Source organism: Mesocricetus auratus, unplaced genomic scaffold (assembly GCF_017639785.1).
Source record: "Mesocricetus auratus isolate SY011 unplaced genomic scaffold, BCM_Maur_2.0 Super-Scaffold_100006, whole genome shotgun sequence".
In the NCBI taxonomy this organism is placed as follows: Eukaryota; Metazoa; Chordata; class Mammalia; order Rodentia; family Cricetidae; genus Mesocricetus; species Mesocricetus auratus.
In genome coordinates, this window is record NW_024429190.1 from 88980226 (window position 1) to 88991723 (window position 11498).

At 36.8% G+C, this 11498-nt stretch overlaps 1 long non-coding RNA gene across 1 annotated transcript in view; it reads left to right on the top strand.

Annotated features, from left to right (window-relative positions):
• LOC121140930 overlaps positions 1-3675 on the top strand; it is a 165002-nt gene extending 161327 nt beyond the window's left edge. Inside the window, exon 4 of the long non-coding RNA XR_005877884.1 lies at positions 3236-3675. This is a non-coding gene — a long non-coding RNA (uncharacterized LOC121140930). The remainder of the gene's footprint in view (positions 1-3235) is intronic.
• The last annotated feature ends 7823 nt before the right edge of the window (positions 3676-11498 follow it).

The window sequence follows — 11498 nt, forward strand, 5'->3', positions numbered from 1 at the left end:
TTAGTATATACATTACATTTTATTTACCTATTCCTTTGTTGTTGCACTTCTGATTTTGTTCCCAACGTTATTTTAAGTGGTATCAAGTTAAACGTTGATGTACAAGACTCTCTGTGATGTGTCAACTTGGAACCCATTGGGTAAATTCTCAAGAGTGGTACAACTGTGCCATGTGGAGATCTAGTTTTGAATATAGAAAGAGTTTTTTGTAGCCTTGGAACCTGTCCTGGAACTCACTCTGTAGATCAGGCTGGCCTCGAACTCACAGAGATCCACTTGTCTCTTCCTCCTGAGTACTGGGATTAAAAGCACGTGCCACAACCACCTGGTGGGTTTTTATATATTTTTTGAAAGTATATTATTTGTCTGTCTGCCTTCATAAGATTCTTTTTCATAATAAAAATCTTGGTGAGATCAGTGATATAAGAAACATACCTAAACATAATAAAAGCAATATATAGCAAGTATCTGATTTTATGTTGTTGTCTTTGACCCACTTTGACTTGAGTTTTGTGTTCGGATATATATACTGACATTCAGTTAGACAAGGATCATTTGTTGAAGATGCTTTCTTTTTTCCATTGTATAATTTTGGCTTTTTATCAAAAAGCAATTGTCCATATTTATGTGGATTTATGTCTCAGTTTTCGACTCAGTTCCCTTGATCAACCTGTCTGTTTTTATGCCAATACCATGTGTCTTTAATTACTGAAGTACAGCTTGAAATCAAGGATGGTGATGCCTCCAGAAGTACTTTAACTTTATGAGATTATTTTTGCTATTCTGGGTTTTTGGATTTTCCATGTGTAGTCGAGTACTATTCTTACAAGTTCTGTAAAGACTTACATTGGCATTTTGATGGGAATTTTGTTGAATCTGTAGATTGCTTTATATAAGATGGACATTTTAATGTTAATCCTACCAATCCATGAGCATGGGAGATCTTTCCATCTTCTGTTATCTTCTTCAATTTCTTTCTACAAAGACTTGAAGTTATTGCCAAACAGATCTTTCCCTTGCTTGGTTATAGTTACACCAAGATGTTTTACATTATTTATGGATATTGTGAAATGTGTTTCCCTAATTTCTTTCTCAGTTCACTTATTGTTTGTATATTGAAGGGCAACTTTATTATTTATTTTATATATGGCTTACTCCTGGAAGGTGTTTGTCAGCTGTAGGAGTTCCCAGGTAGAATTTGTGGGGTCGTTTATGTATACTATCATACAATCTATAAATAGTTTGGCTTCTTTCCAATTTGTATCCCCCTATTGTTCTATTGCCCTAGCTAAAAATTCAAGTACTATGTTAAACACACAGCCTTGTCTTGTCCCTGATTTTAGTGGAATTGATTTAAGTTTCTCTCGTTTAGTTTGATATTGATTACTCGCTTGCTGTATATTGCCTTTATTAGATTTAGGTATGCTATTATTTGTAGGTATGTTCCTTGTATCATTGATCTCACCAAGACTCCTATCATGATGGGATGTAGTATTTTTGTCAAAGCAGTTTTCAGCATCTAATGAGATGATCATCTGGGTTTTTTTTCCAGCTTGTTTCTATGATGGATTAAATTAACAGCATTTGTATGTTGAACCACCTCTGAATCTCTGGTGTGAAGCCCACATGATAATGGTGGATAATCTTTGATGTGTTCTTAGATTTGGTTTACAAGTATTTTATTGACTATTTTTGCATCAATGTTCAATAGTGAAATGTGTCTGTAATTCTCTTTAGTTGCTGAGTCTTTGTGTGGCTTGGGTAGCAGGGTAACAGTGACTTCATAGAATGAATTTGACAATGTTCCTGCTGTTTCTATTATGTGGAATAATTTGAGGGGGATTTTTTTTGGTTGAGAGACTTTTAATGACTGTTTCTATTTCCTTAGGAGTTATAGGAAATTTAAGTTATTTATCTGCAAATGGAAACTTTTGATGTGAATTCCCATATTATCAAATCATGAAGGCTTATTGAATTAATTATTTACTGCTTTCTTTCATATATGTAAAATCTCTTATTGAAATTGTGATTGACTGAATAACATACATCTTTAATTTTATTTTTAAAATGTTCTAGTTTTATCTCTTCATCTTTCCTATGTTCTGAGACTAAGTCTTCCAATTCCAGTTGAGTTTTTAACATCTGCTGAAGTTATATTTCTAAGAACTATTATAATTTTATCCTATTATATTTTCTTTGTTGAAAGTATTTTCAGGAGTTGCTAATTTTTATCTTTTTAAAGATTTCTTTTAGTGTTTTCCATCTATGTAAGGGCTTAATCAGATGGTGAATCATCTGTCTGTTCATCTTGCTAGCTGTGGAAAACAGTCTTGTGGGTACGCACACTTTGTTAGCTCTGGACTTCACAAGCTAAAGTGTTGGGGAATATGAACTCCATCTCTAAGAGGAGATCTAATAGCATTCCCAAAGGAAACATCTTTCATTTCTCTGCCTAGAAGTTCTGTGATTGACTGATAATATTTTGGGTCCCAGTGGATGTCTCTGTATTCAGCTTATAAGTTTTTAGTTAATCTTGCTTTTCTCTTTCCCAACTGTCTCTGATGTTGCTTAAGGCAGAAACCTTCTAAGTTGCCCTCTGTGGGAAAGAAACCTTCCAGCATCTCTGTGATAGAGAAATGGCCTGCCCATATGAGGAGATCTCAAGCTCACTCCGCACTAGCCCTACTTCTCACTTTGCTCATGAGTTCAGTAAATAGTTCGCCAGTAGATTAATAGTTACACATTATATAGCATAAGCTGGTTTGTGTCCTGGTCTCCTCTCTGCTGTCTCAATATTGAGTTTTGCTTCTGTCTGTACGTGTGTGCTACCAGCATGTGGCTCCCAGATGCAGTAGCTTTCATTGTTCTTAGATTTTTTGTTGTTGTTGTTGTTATTTCTTTTTTTAACCTCAGAAGATTCTGCTGTTTTCATAGTTACCTTCTCATCATTTTAGAATGTTTCTGGTGGGATGTTAGGTAAATGAATTTCTCCAGGAAAATATGTTATTTCTGTGACTGTCAATGGAAGAACTTCTGTTTTCTAAGTTTCATGATTGGTACTTCCCTGCCAGAGAACCAGTCCTCAACTTCTCATATAGTTTGATACTTAAACCAGCTGGAGCTTGTTGTCATGGTTAACAATAAAAATGCCTGAAATCATGTATCCATTATAAACTGTATTACCTTATTGTTGCTTGCTCTATATAATTTTATATCTGAATTCAATTTTTTTCAGGATTAGTGACATTCCTCTTAAAAGCAACACTCATTCTTCATTATCCATCATAAAAGGAAGATGAACTCTGACCCAGAGGGCTCATCAAAAGTTCCTCTGCATCCAGTTGGACTCTGGCATGGTCAAATGTCTGTCAAAGCATTTATTGTCTTCAAGGGTGTAAGATATCCTGACTGCATAAGGTATCAGTCTAACTCTGAGAAACGCATGGTCAGTTCTACTTAATAATAAATGAACTAACATAGAAGAAAGTTGATTTCCTGAAATAAACTGGGATTTTCGTGTTGGTTGGAATGTACCAACAACAGATAGTGAAATCTGAGATTCAGCCTTGTTATCTCTGCTTGGTGCCTAAGTAATGAATACCTTCCCTCATCTTATACCATACTGTTAAGACCATTTGTCAATAAACTGCCATCTTTGCCTTAAGATCTACTATACTTCAACTGGTACCTGTTGTGTTTTATTGTTGTTTGTTTGTTTTAATTTTCCTACTGTCTCTACCATCAAGTGTCATTCATTATTTACTTAAGGCAGTCACTGAATTTATCCTTATACACAATTATCATTAATATTCACAATCATAGTGTTAAATAGTTGTTATCACCTAAATGTACAGGCGAGCAAAGTAAGTCTGAAAAATCCGAGCTAGAAAATTTCACAACCAAGATTCTAGACAGAACTGTTCCCATATTCCACTTAGGATTCTGGATTGCAATTGTTAAGCAAATTATATAGATATTGTATTCCTTTTGGAGCTGAGCTTGCATACTGTGTCAGTCTTGAGTGTGTCTATGGTGATCAGCACAGATTCTGATTTTATTACTGCCTTTAGTTTCTACTCGCTGTGTCTTACCCAGGGCTGTATCCCTGTGCTCCAACCTCACTATGGAATCCTGGATAGCCACGCTTTCTGTTTGATCTTTATAGATGTTCAAGTCTCTTGCCTGCATGGAGCTTCCTTGACTCTTCTCTGATTGTTTACAGTTGACATGGTCAAAGTGGCAATGTTGCACAGTGGCTATGAGTAAAGGTTATCAAATCTTACTCTTCCTTATGAAAAATAGGATAATAATAGTCACCCCAATGTGCTTTCATAAAAAGCTAATGTATGCAAGATAAGAAGAACTTGCAGTCCTGTCTAGTGTGCCCCATAACTTGGAAAGAACTTTCCTGTTATTATCGTGCTATTTCCTCAGTATGTCCATGTGGTCTTTTTGAAACAATAAGGCCAGCATGTTAAATTAAGTAAGTCCCCTGGACTCTAGGTAAACAGTAGAGCTTTGTGCGATGAGGTCCCAACTTGTGTTGATTGATCAACTATGTCTGCTTGTAAAACAGTGAAGTCTTCCCAAGAAATTACCTCGTCATCTATTTTTCATGAGTGAATGTTTCCTCCCACTGCCCTCTTCTTTCGTTCACTAAATTGTGTTAATTTTAAGAAAGCACATGAGTGGTTGTTTGAGGTAATAAAATAATCCTGGAAGCTTATATGCCAGGAACTGGACTTGATGCCCTTCTTCTCAGTGATGGTGATGTGTGGCCCCATGGTAAGGGTGGAGAATGCTACACTCAGAACAAAGCAGCAGCTTCTCAAGCAGTCACTGTTGCCTGATAATAGTATTCACAAGTCTAGGTACTCTACTCTTTTATACACCACCATCCTGTAAACTCCTTGAAAACCTCATTTAGTTTCTTCTGGAACCAGCCACACTTCTCAGCGCTACAATCCTACCCACATCCCTCCATTTAAAAGTAACTGAATTCCCTTAGTAATTATGAATTGTCTCATAAGCATAATTTTACACATTATAAAGATCTTTGGCTTTCAAGCTTTCAGCCATTCATAATTCTTGGTTGAATTTTTTTAAAGATATTGTTTATAAAATTACATTTCCCTCATTCACATCTTTCATCTCTACTTAAGAGTTGGCAGTTTAATGATGTGAAGGGGGATTTTAAAATATTTATTTATAAGGGTATGGCCTGATGGATAATTTAATTTCAATAGATTTCATTAGCTACAATTTTTATATTTCTCTGTATTTGGACAACATTTCCTAGAAGCTAGCTTTGGGTATTTTTTGACAATCCCCCATCATTTTTGAGTCCTTTATACTCTTTTACTCTAATTCAAGAAAATTTTCCTGGGTGATAGTGAAGCTCTACCATAAAAGTCTGAGTGCCTAGAGTGACCTAACATGAGTCCGAATGAGTACAGGTGAAGGAAGAGAACTGGATCTGTTTGGATATCTAAAGGCAGTCTTATATGGATATTTTCCAGTGTACAAGAATACTATTTTAGTAAACCCTATAATACAAGCACTTTAGCAGGTTCTTAGCATGAACTTACAATGCAGTCTCAAAACAACCAAGAGATCAAGGTTCCTGCTATCACTTGTATACCGTATAAGTCCTCCAGTCACCCAACATACCTTGCCTATCTATCTGACATAAGAGAATGGGGCAGGAGCTAATACCATGTTCAGACAGGAGTGGGATAGCCTTTGCATGTTGCCTACTTAGGCATTCATTACTCCTCTGCTGATCCATTTGGCTTGAACTGTCTTCCTGTGACATGCTGAAAGAGTTTTGTACTTTGATGGCTGCCATGATTAAAATGCTGATGGGAGAGACATTGCTATAAAACCAGATCCACATCTGGATCTTAGCAGAAGTGAGGAAAGCACCGTTTCCCTGTCCTCAGTTAAACTCTGTTCCCTGAAATAAAGGCAACAGAACTATTGTTCTCAGACTTCTAACACTTATTTTAAAATCAGCTCTGTCAGCTTCTATCCCTAGCTTCCTTCCCCAAGTAGTTTGAAATTTATCGAAAACACTGAAAAGTGAGCAGTCGACATGTTATTCCATTTGGCCCCATTGATCCTATGAATGTCCTATGTCTAAAACAACACAGATACAAATTATAGATCCCCAAACATAAGATATTTGGACAGCAACACCACTGGTATCTGGGTTAGAAAACGGCTTGTTTTGAAGGCTCTCTGGATCCTGTGGAGAGTGAGCAGCAGTCTGGCCTTCACTCACTGCCTTCACATAACACCCTTTCTTAATCTTCTGACAACTAAGAAATTTAAATCAGTGCCAGTAGAGAAGCAAGGACTTAAAACTATCCTGCATCATTTGTGTCAGCTTACAAGAGATGCTCAAAGACCTAAGGCCATTTATACCACACACAAATGCCTCTGTTTCTGCTTCCCATTATGGCCTGTAGCCCTGATCCCCTACTCACTGCAGATGCTGAGGTTAGATACATAGCATCTCTTGTTAGATCTGTCATGGCTCAGCATCCACTTTTGGCATCAAACAGAAGTTCAGTCTGGACATCTGCTATTTCTCTGTGCTTTTATTCTCTTTAACCATCTCAATGCTCATTTCACAGCTCTAACTCCTCAATCCTAGATAAATCTATAGTTTTTCTTAACATAGTCACAATGGTGTAGCATCTATGAAGCCCTGTATGTATTTATTTAGCAATCTTTATTGCATCTTGAACCAGGAGAAGTTAAATCATTTTATTTTCTATTACATTTGCCTGTCTCTTAGTTAAAAGTAAAAAAAAAATCAATAGATGTTGACACCTGTCTTAGTTTCTGCTCTATTGCTGTGAAGAGATACCACGCCCAAGGCAAAACCTATAAATGAAAACATTTAATTGGCCGGCTTACACTTTTGATGATTAGTCCATGATCTTCATGGAAGGTTGTATGGAAGGTTGTAGGCAGGATGGTACTGGAGCAGTAGCTGAGGAGGGCATTATATCCTAATCTGCAGGCAACAAGGAAAGAAAGAGAGTGTGTGTGTGTGTGTGTGTGTGTGTTTGTGTGTGTGTGTGTAATAGAGAGAGAGAGAGAGAGAGAGAGAGAGAGAGAGAGAGAGGCATTTGCTTTTGGAACCTCAAAGTAGGCACAAAACTGCTCCAACAAGGTCACACCTCTTAATCAGTCCACTCTCTGGTGACCAAGCATCAAATACGTGAGCCTATGGGGATCATTCTCATTCAAACCACACAGCATCCACATCATGTATCTCTGACTCTATGAACTTGTTACTGTATTTATCGGCCTATAATATCTATTTCTAGCATTAACTAATCACTGAAATAGAGAGCTGCATTGATATGAGTGAAATTCTGTTATTGATATTACAAGAAACATAGTTCTTTCTCTTATGTTTTCATTGTAAAAAACCAACTTCACTAAATTGGCTTCTTTAAATTAAATAAAAGGAAATATTTTGTAAACTATGTCCTGACAAGGTGTTAAGATCCAACATAATCAAATAAATCAGTAATTCAATAAGAATAAAAAAATGAACTTGCCTCTTTTCCAGTCTATGAAGTTTAACAAGTGCATAATGCCACATAGCTGTAGCTACCATTAGAATATCTTACAGTCTAGATCTGTGCCACATTTCACCTATTTCTCTTTTGCTTCCTACCTTGAAGTTCCTGGCAACTGTGACTATGATTTTTTATCTTCATGGTTTTATATTTTCCAGAATGTCACAGAGTGGAAATAGCATAGTCTATAGTCTCTTCTTATGGCTTCTTTTATTTAGCAGTATACATTTATCCTTTGTAAATTTTCATAGCGTGGTGCCATGGACATCTTAATTCACTTACTTCCCAAGAAACACTTTGTTCACCCCCCAAATATAGACAATATATTTCCCTGTTAAAGGGCAGATTTTCCACACAGTCTTGCTGGCTTGAATATGTGATTTGCCTGCCTCTACCTCTTGAGTTCTGGGTTCACAATGTGTGCTGAAATGACCACAAAAATTAAGAATAATGAATAAAGCTGCCATTGATACTTGAGTGTTGAATTTTAGATGAATATAAATTTTCCAACTGCATGAGTCAATATCAAGGAGCACAACTGTCCGGCCACAGCTTAGTCAAATTGTTTTCCAACATGGCCAAGACATGACAATTTTCCTCTGTTCTCAATCTTTGCCAGCACAGGCATCATCAGTATGAAGTTTCTTTCTCATTGTTTCACTAATTATTGCTTTTAGTTGCATTGTTTGTCTTATTCCACAAATTGTAAGGAATGTGAAGGTTTCGTTCTGAGTCAGGCACTGGAGTCTGTGGTTGAAGCACCCAGGAGCACACCTGCTCCAACTTCAGGCATTGTTCTTGGGGCAGTGCTGGAGAAGCGAATGCAGGCACTCAGCTTCCTGATGAGGGAGGGCCTGCTGTATGCTGCAAATATGTGTTGCTTTTATTGCTTGATGAATAAAGCTGTTTTTGCTAATGGGGAGCCAGAGTTTAGCTAAGTGGGAATTCCCAAACAAAGAGGTACGGAAAAGACAAAAGACAGAAGGTAAGACACCTGTGCATTCTATGGAGATATATAAATTATGATAATCATGGGTTAGTAACTGAGAGAGATATAGTCAATAAAAAGCCTGAGCCAGTAGCTAAACAATTATAACTATGTATTAAGTCTCTGAGTGGTTATTTGACTAAACAGTTGTGGGACCTGATAGGTTGAGAGAAAATGGGTCCAGCATGACTCAGACTAGACAGGAAAATCTCCATTTACAACTTCCTTCTCAGACCTTGAGATCATTTTACAGTGAAAGGGGTCATACTAAGATAAGGAATTCTTCCTTTTCTTTTTCTTTTTAAGTGTCATGGATATTTAGCAGAGAAGCTTGAAGAGTTCAAATGATAATGAGTTGAAAGATAATGATATTGGTTAAGAAGAGATAAATAATTCATTCTGGAATATACTGTCAACCTGAATATATTATGTCATATTTGCAACCCTGATACACAGTCATACATAGACACACATTTGGTATTTTAGTTCTGATATTTGTAGAAAAATTTTAGAGTGTGATTTACTTTGCTTAATATGATGCCTGTTTTCTGTATCCACTTTTTCCCAGAAAACATACTTTCATTCTTTAGTAATGAAAAAATACACCATTTTGTGTCCATATGCATGCGCGCGCACACACACACACACACACACACACAGGTACACATTTTCTTTATCCACTTATATTGTTGAACTCCTAGAATGGTTTCACATTTGACTACTAATAATAGTGCTTCAATAAACACGGATGTGCCACTGTTTCTAAGATATATTGACTTAGAATCTTTCGGGCATATATTCAGAAGTGATATAGCTGAATCATATAGCACACATGTATTTCTTTATTTTAGGGAGAGACTCCATAATAATTTCCGAAGAAGCTGAATTAATTAACACTCTCACAGTGAGAACATATGGGTTCCTTCATTGCTGTGTCTATATCAGCATCTGTTATATGCTTTATGTTTTTCCTACTTTACAATAACATTTTCATTTATCATGTGAGAATTTCATAAATACATATCACACAATAAAGTCATTTCAGAATATATCTGCACTATATTGTTCCTCTACTTCCAAACACATGCCCCAACTATGCCAAGGATTCCTGTACCATAGTTCCCTCCTAACTCAATGTTCTTGTTTATTAATTTGTTTACTTTTAACTCATTGAATCCAATTAATGTGTCCCCTATGTGACTGGGTGCTTTCATACCCAGTAGAACCTGGGCACCTTACTGGTGCCCAACTCTGAAAGAAAACTGATTGTTTCCCCCAGCAGCCAGCAACTATCAATCACTCTTCAGCTGGGGGTTTAACCTCATGCAGACCTTCTTCCATATATGCTGCAATTCTTAACTGACTTTATGTTGTACAGGGTAGGAAGCAGGAAATATCTGCTGGTGGGTGTTCCCATCTAGTTATGGTGGTCAACTAATTATATGGCAATAGCCTGTGTTGTTTTGGATACTCCATAACAGATATCCCATGCCTGATACTTGGATTATTACAGCCCATGGTCTTCTGTTAGCAGCATTGTTATTATACCTCTGTACAAATTCCTTTCTTTAAATTATATTTGTAATTAGTTCACAAAGCAGTGGGCTTTCGTAAGAATTCTTCATACATCTTTAACTTTGGTTAATCTACCACTTACCTTCTTCTTTCGTGCATTCTCCTGCCCATGTCCCGGCTTAAACATTTAGCATTCAGTGTCCCCCCTCACCCCATACGTTCATATAAAACAATTTCTTCTACCTCCTCTTATTATAACTTTACCTAACTTCCCTGATCATGGGTTTCTGTGTATCTTTTCCACGCACTACCACCTCCTCTTATTATAACTTTACCTAACTTCCCTGATCACAGGTTTCTGCGTATCTTTTCCACGCACTACCACCTCCTCTTATTATAACTTTACCTAACTTCCCTGATCATGGGTTTCTGTGTATCTTTTCCACGCACTACCACCTCCTCTTATTATAACTTTATCTAACTTCCCTGATCACAGGTTTCTGCGTATCTTTCCACGCACTATCATTTTGACCAGTGCTTCACCTGCGGCCTCGCTCGCTATCTCCCTCATTACACTAGCTGCTTGAATCCTGCCGCTCCCATTTTCCACATGTCTACCTTCATTTTACTTTTCCACTATTCCACTCTGTAAGCATCCCCCTTCCAATGATCTGTTTCTAATTTCCTGGCTTCTATACACATTCGATGTTTACACATAAAACAAAAAAATTAGGAGCTAGGACCCACGTAAGAAAAAAATGCATTATTTATCTTTGGGGCCTTAGTGACAACTTGAGTGTAATTGTGGTTCCGCAGATCTACATGCAGATTTTTTAAAGATCAGTAATATTTAATTTTATACAATTTTCTGTAGACAGTTATAGAGTCCTTTGGGTCTATGGCTAGGAATAGTAAGTTGAGTAAAGTGACAGCTCCATTCTTGCATTTTAAGAAATTCCAGATTAATTGCTACAGTGGTCACACTAGTTTACACTTCCATCAGCAGTGTATAACAGTTCCCTTTTCCTCACATCCACACTCCACACTAGCTCTTATTACTTTTTGCATTCCTGAAGTTGACAGGGTGAAATCTCAAAATAGTTTTAATCTGCATTTCTCTAATGGATAAGGATATTGAACACTTTTTGAATTATTTATTAGCCATTTGTATGTCTTCTTTTGAGAACTTTCTGTTCAGTTCCATAGCACAATTTTAAACTGGGACATCTCACTATACAGCCCTGTCTAGCTTGGAACTCAATTCGTAGACCAGGTTGACTGAAACCTTATAGATATTGGTCTGTCTCTGCCTCCCAGGTGGTATTAAATGTTTGTACCACCTTGTCTGAGGGCTGTTTGACTTTGTGTTTTAAAGTTTTAGGGTCTTTTTTATATAT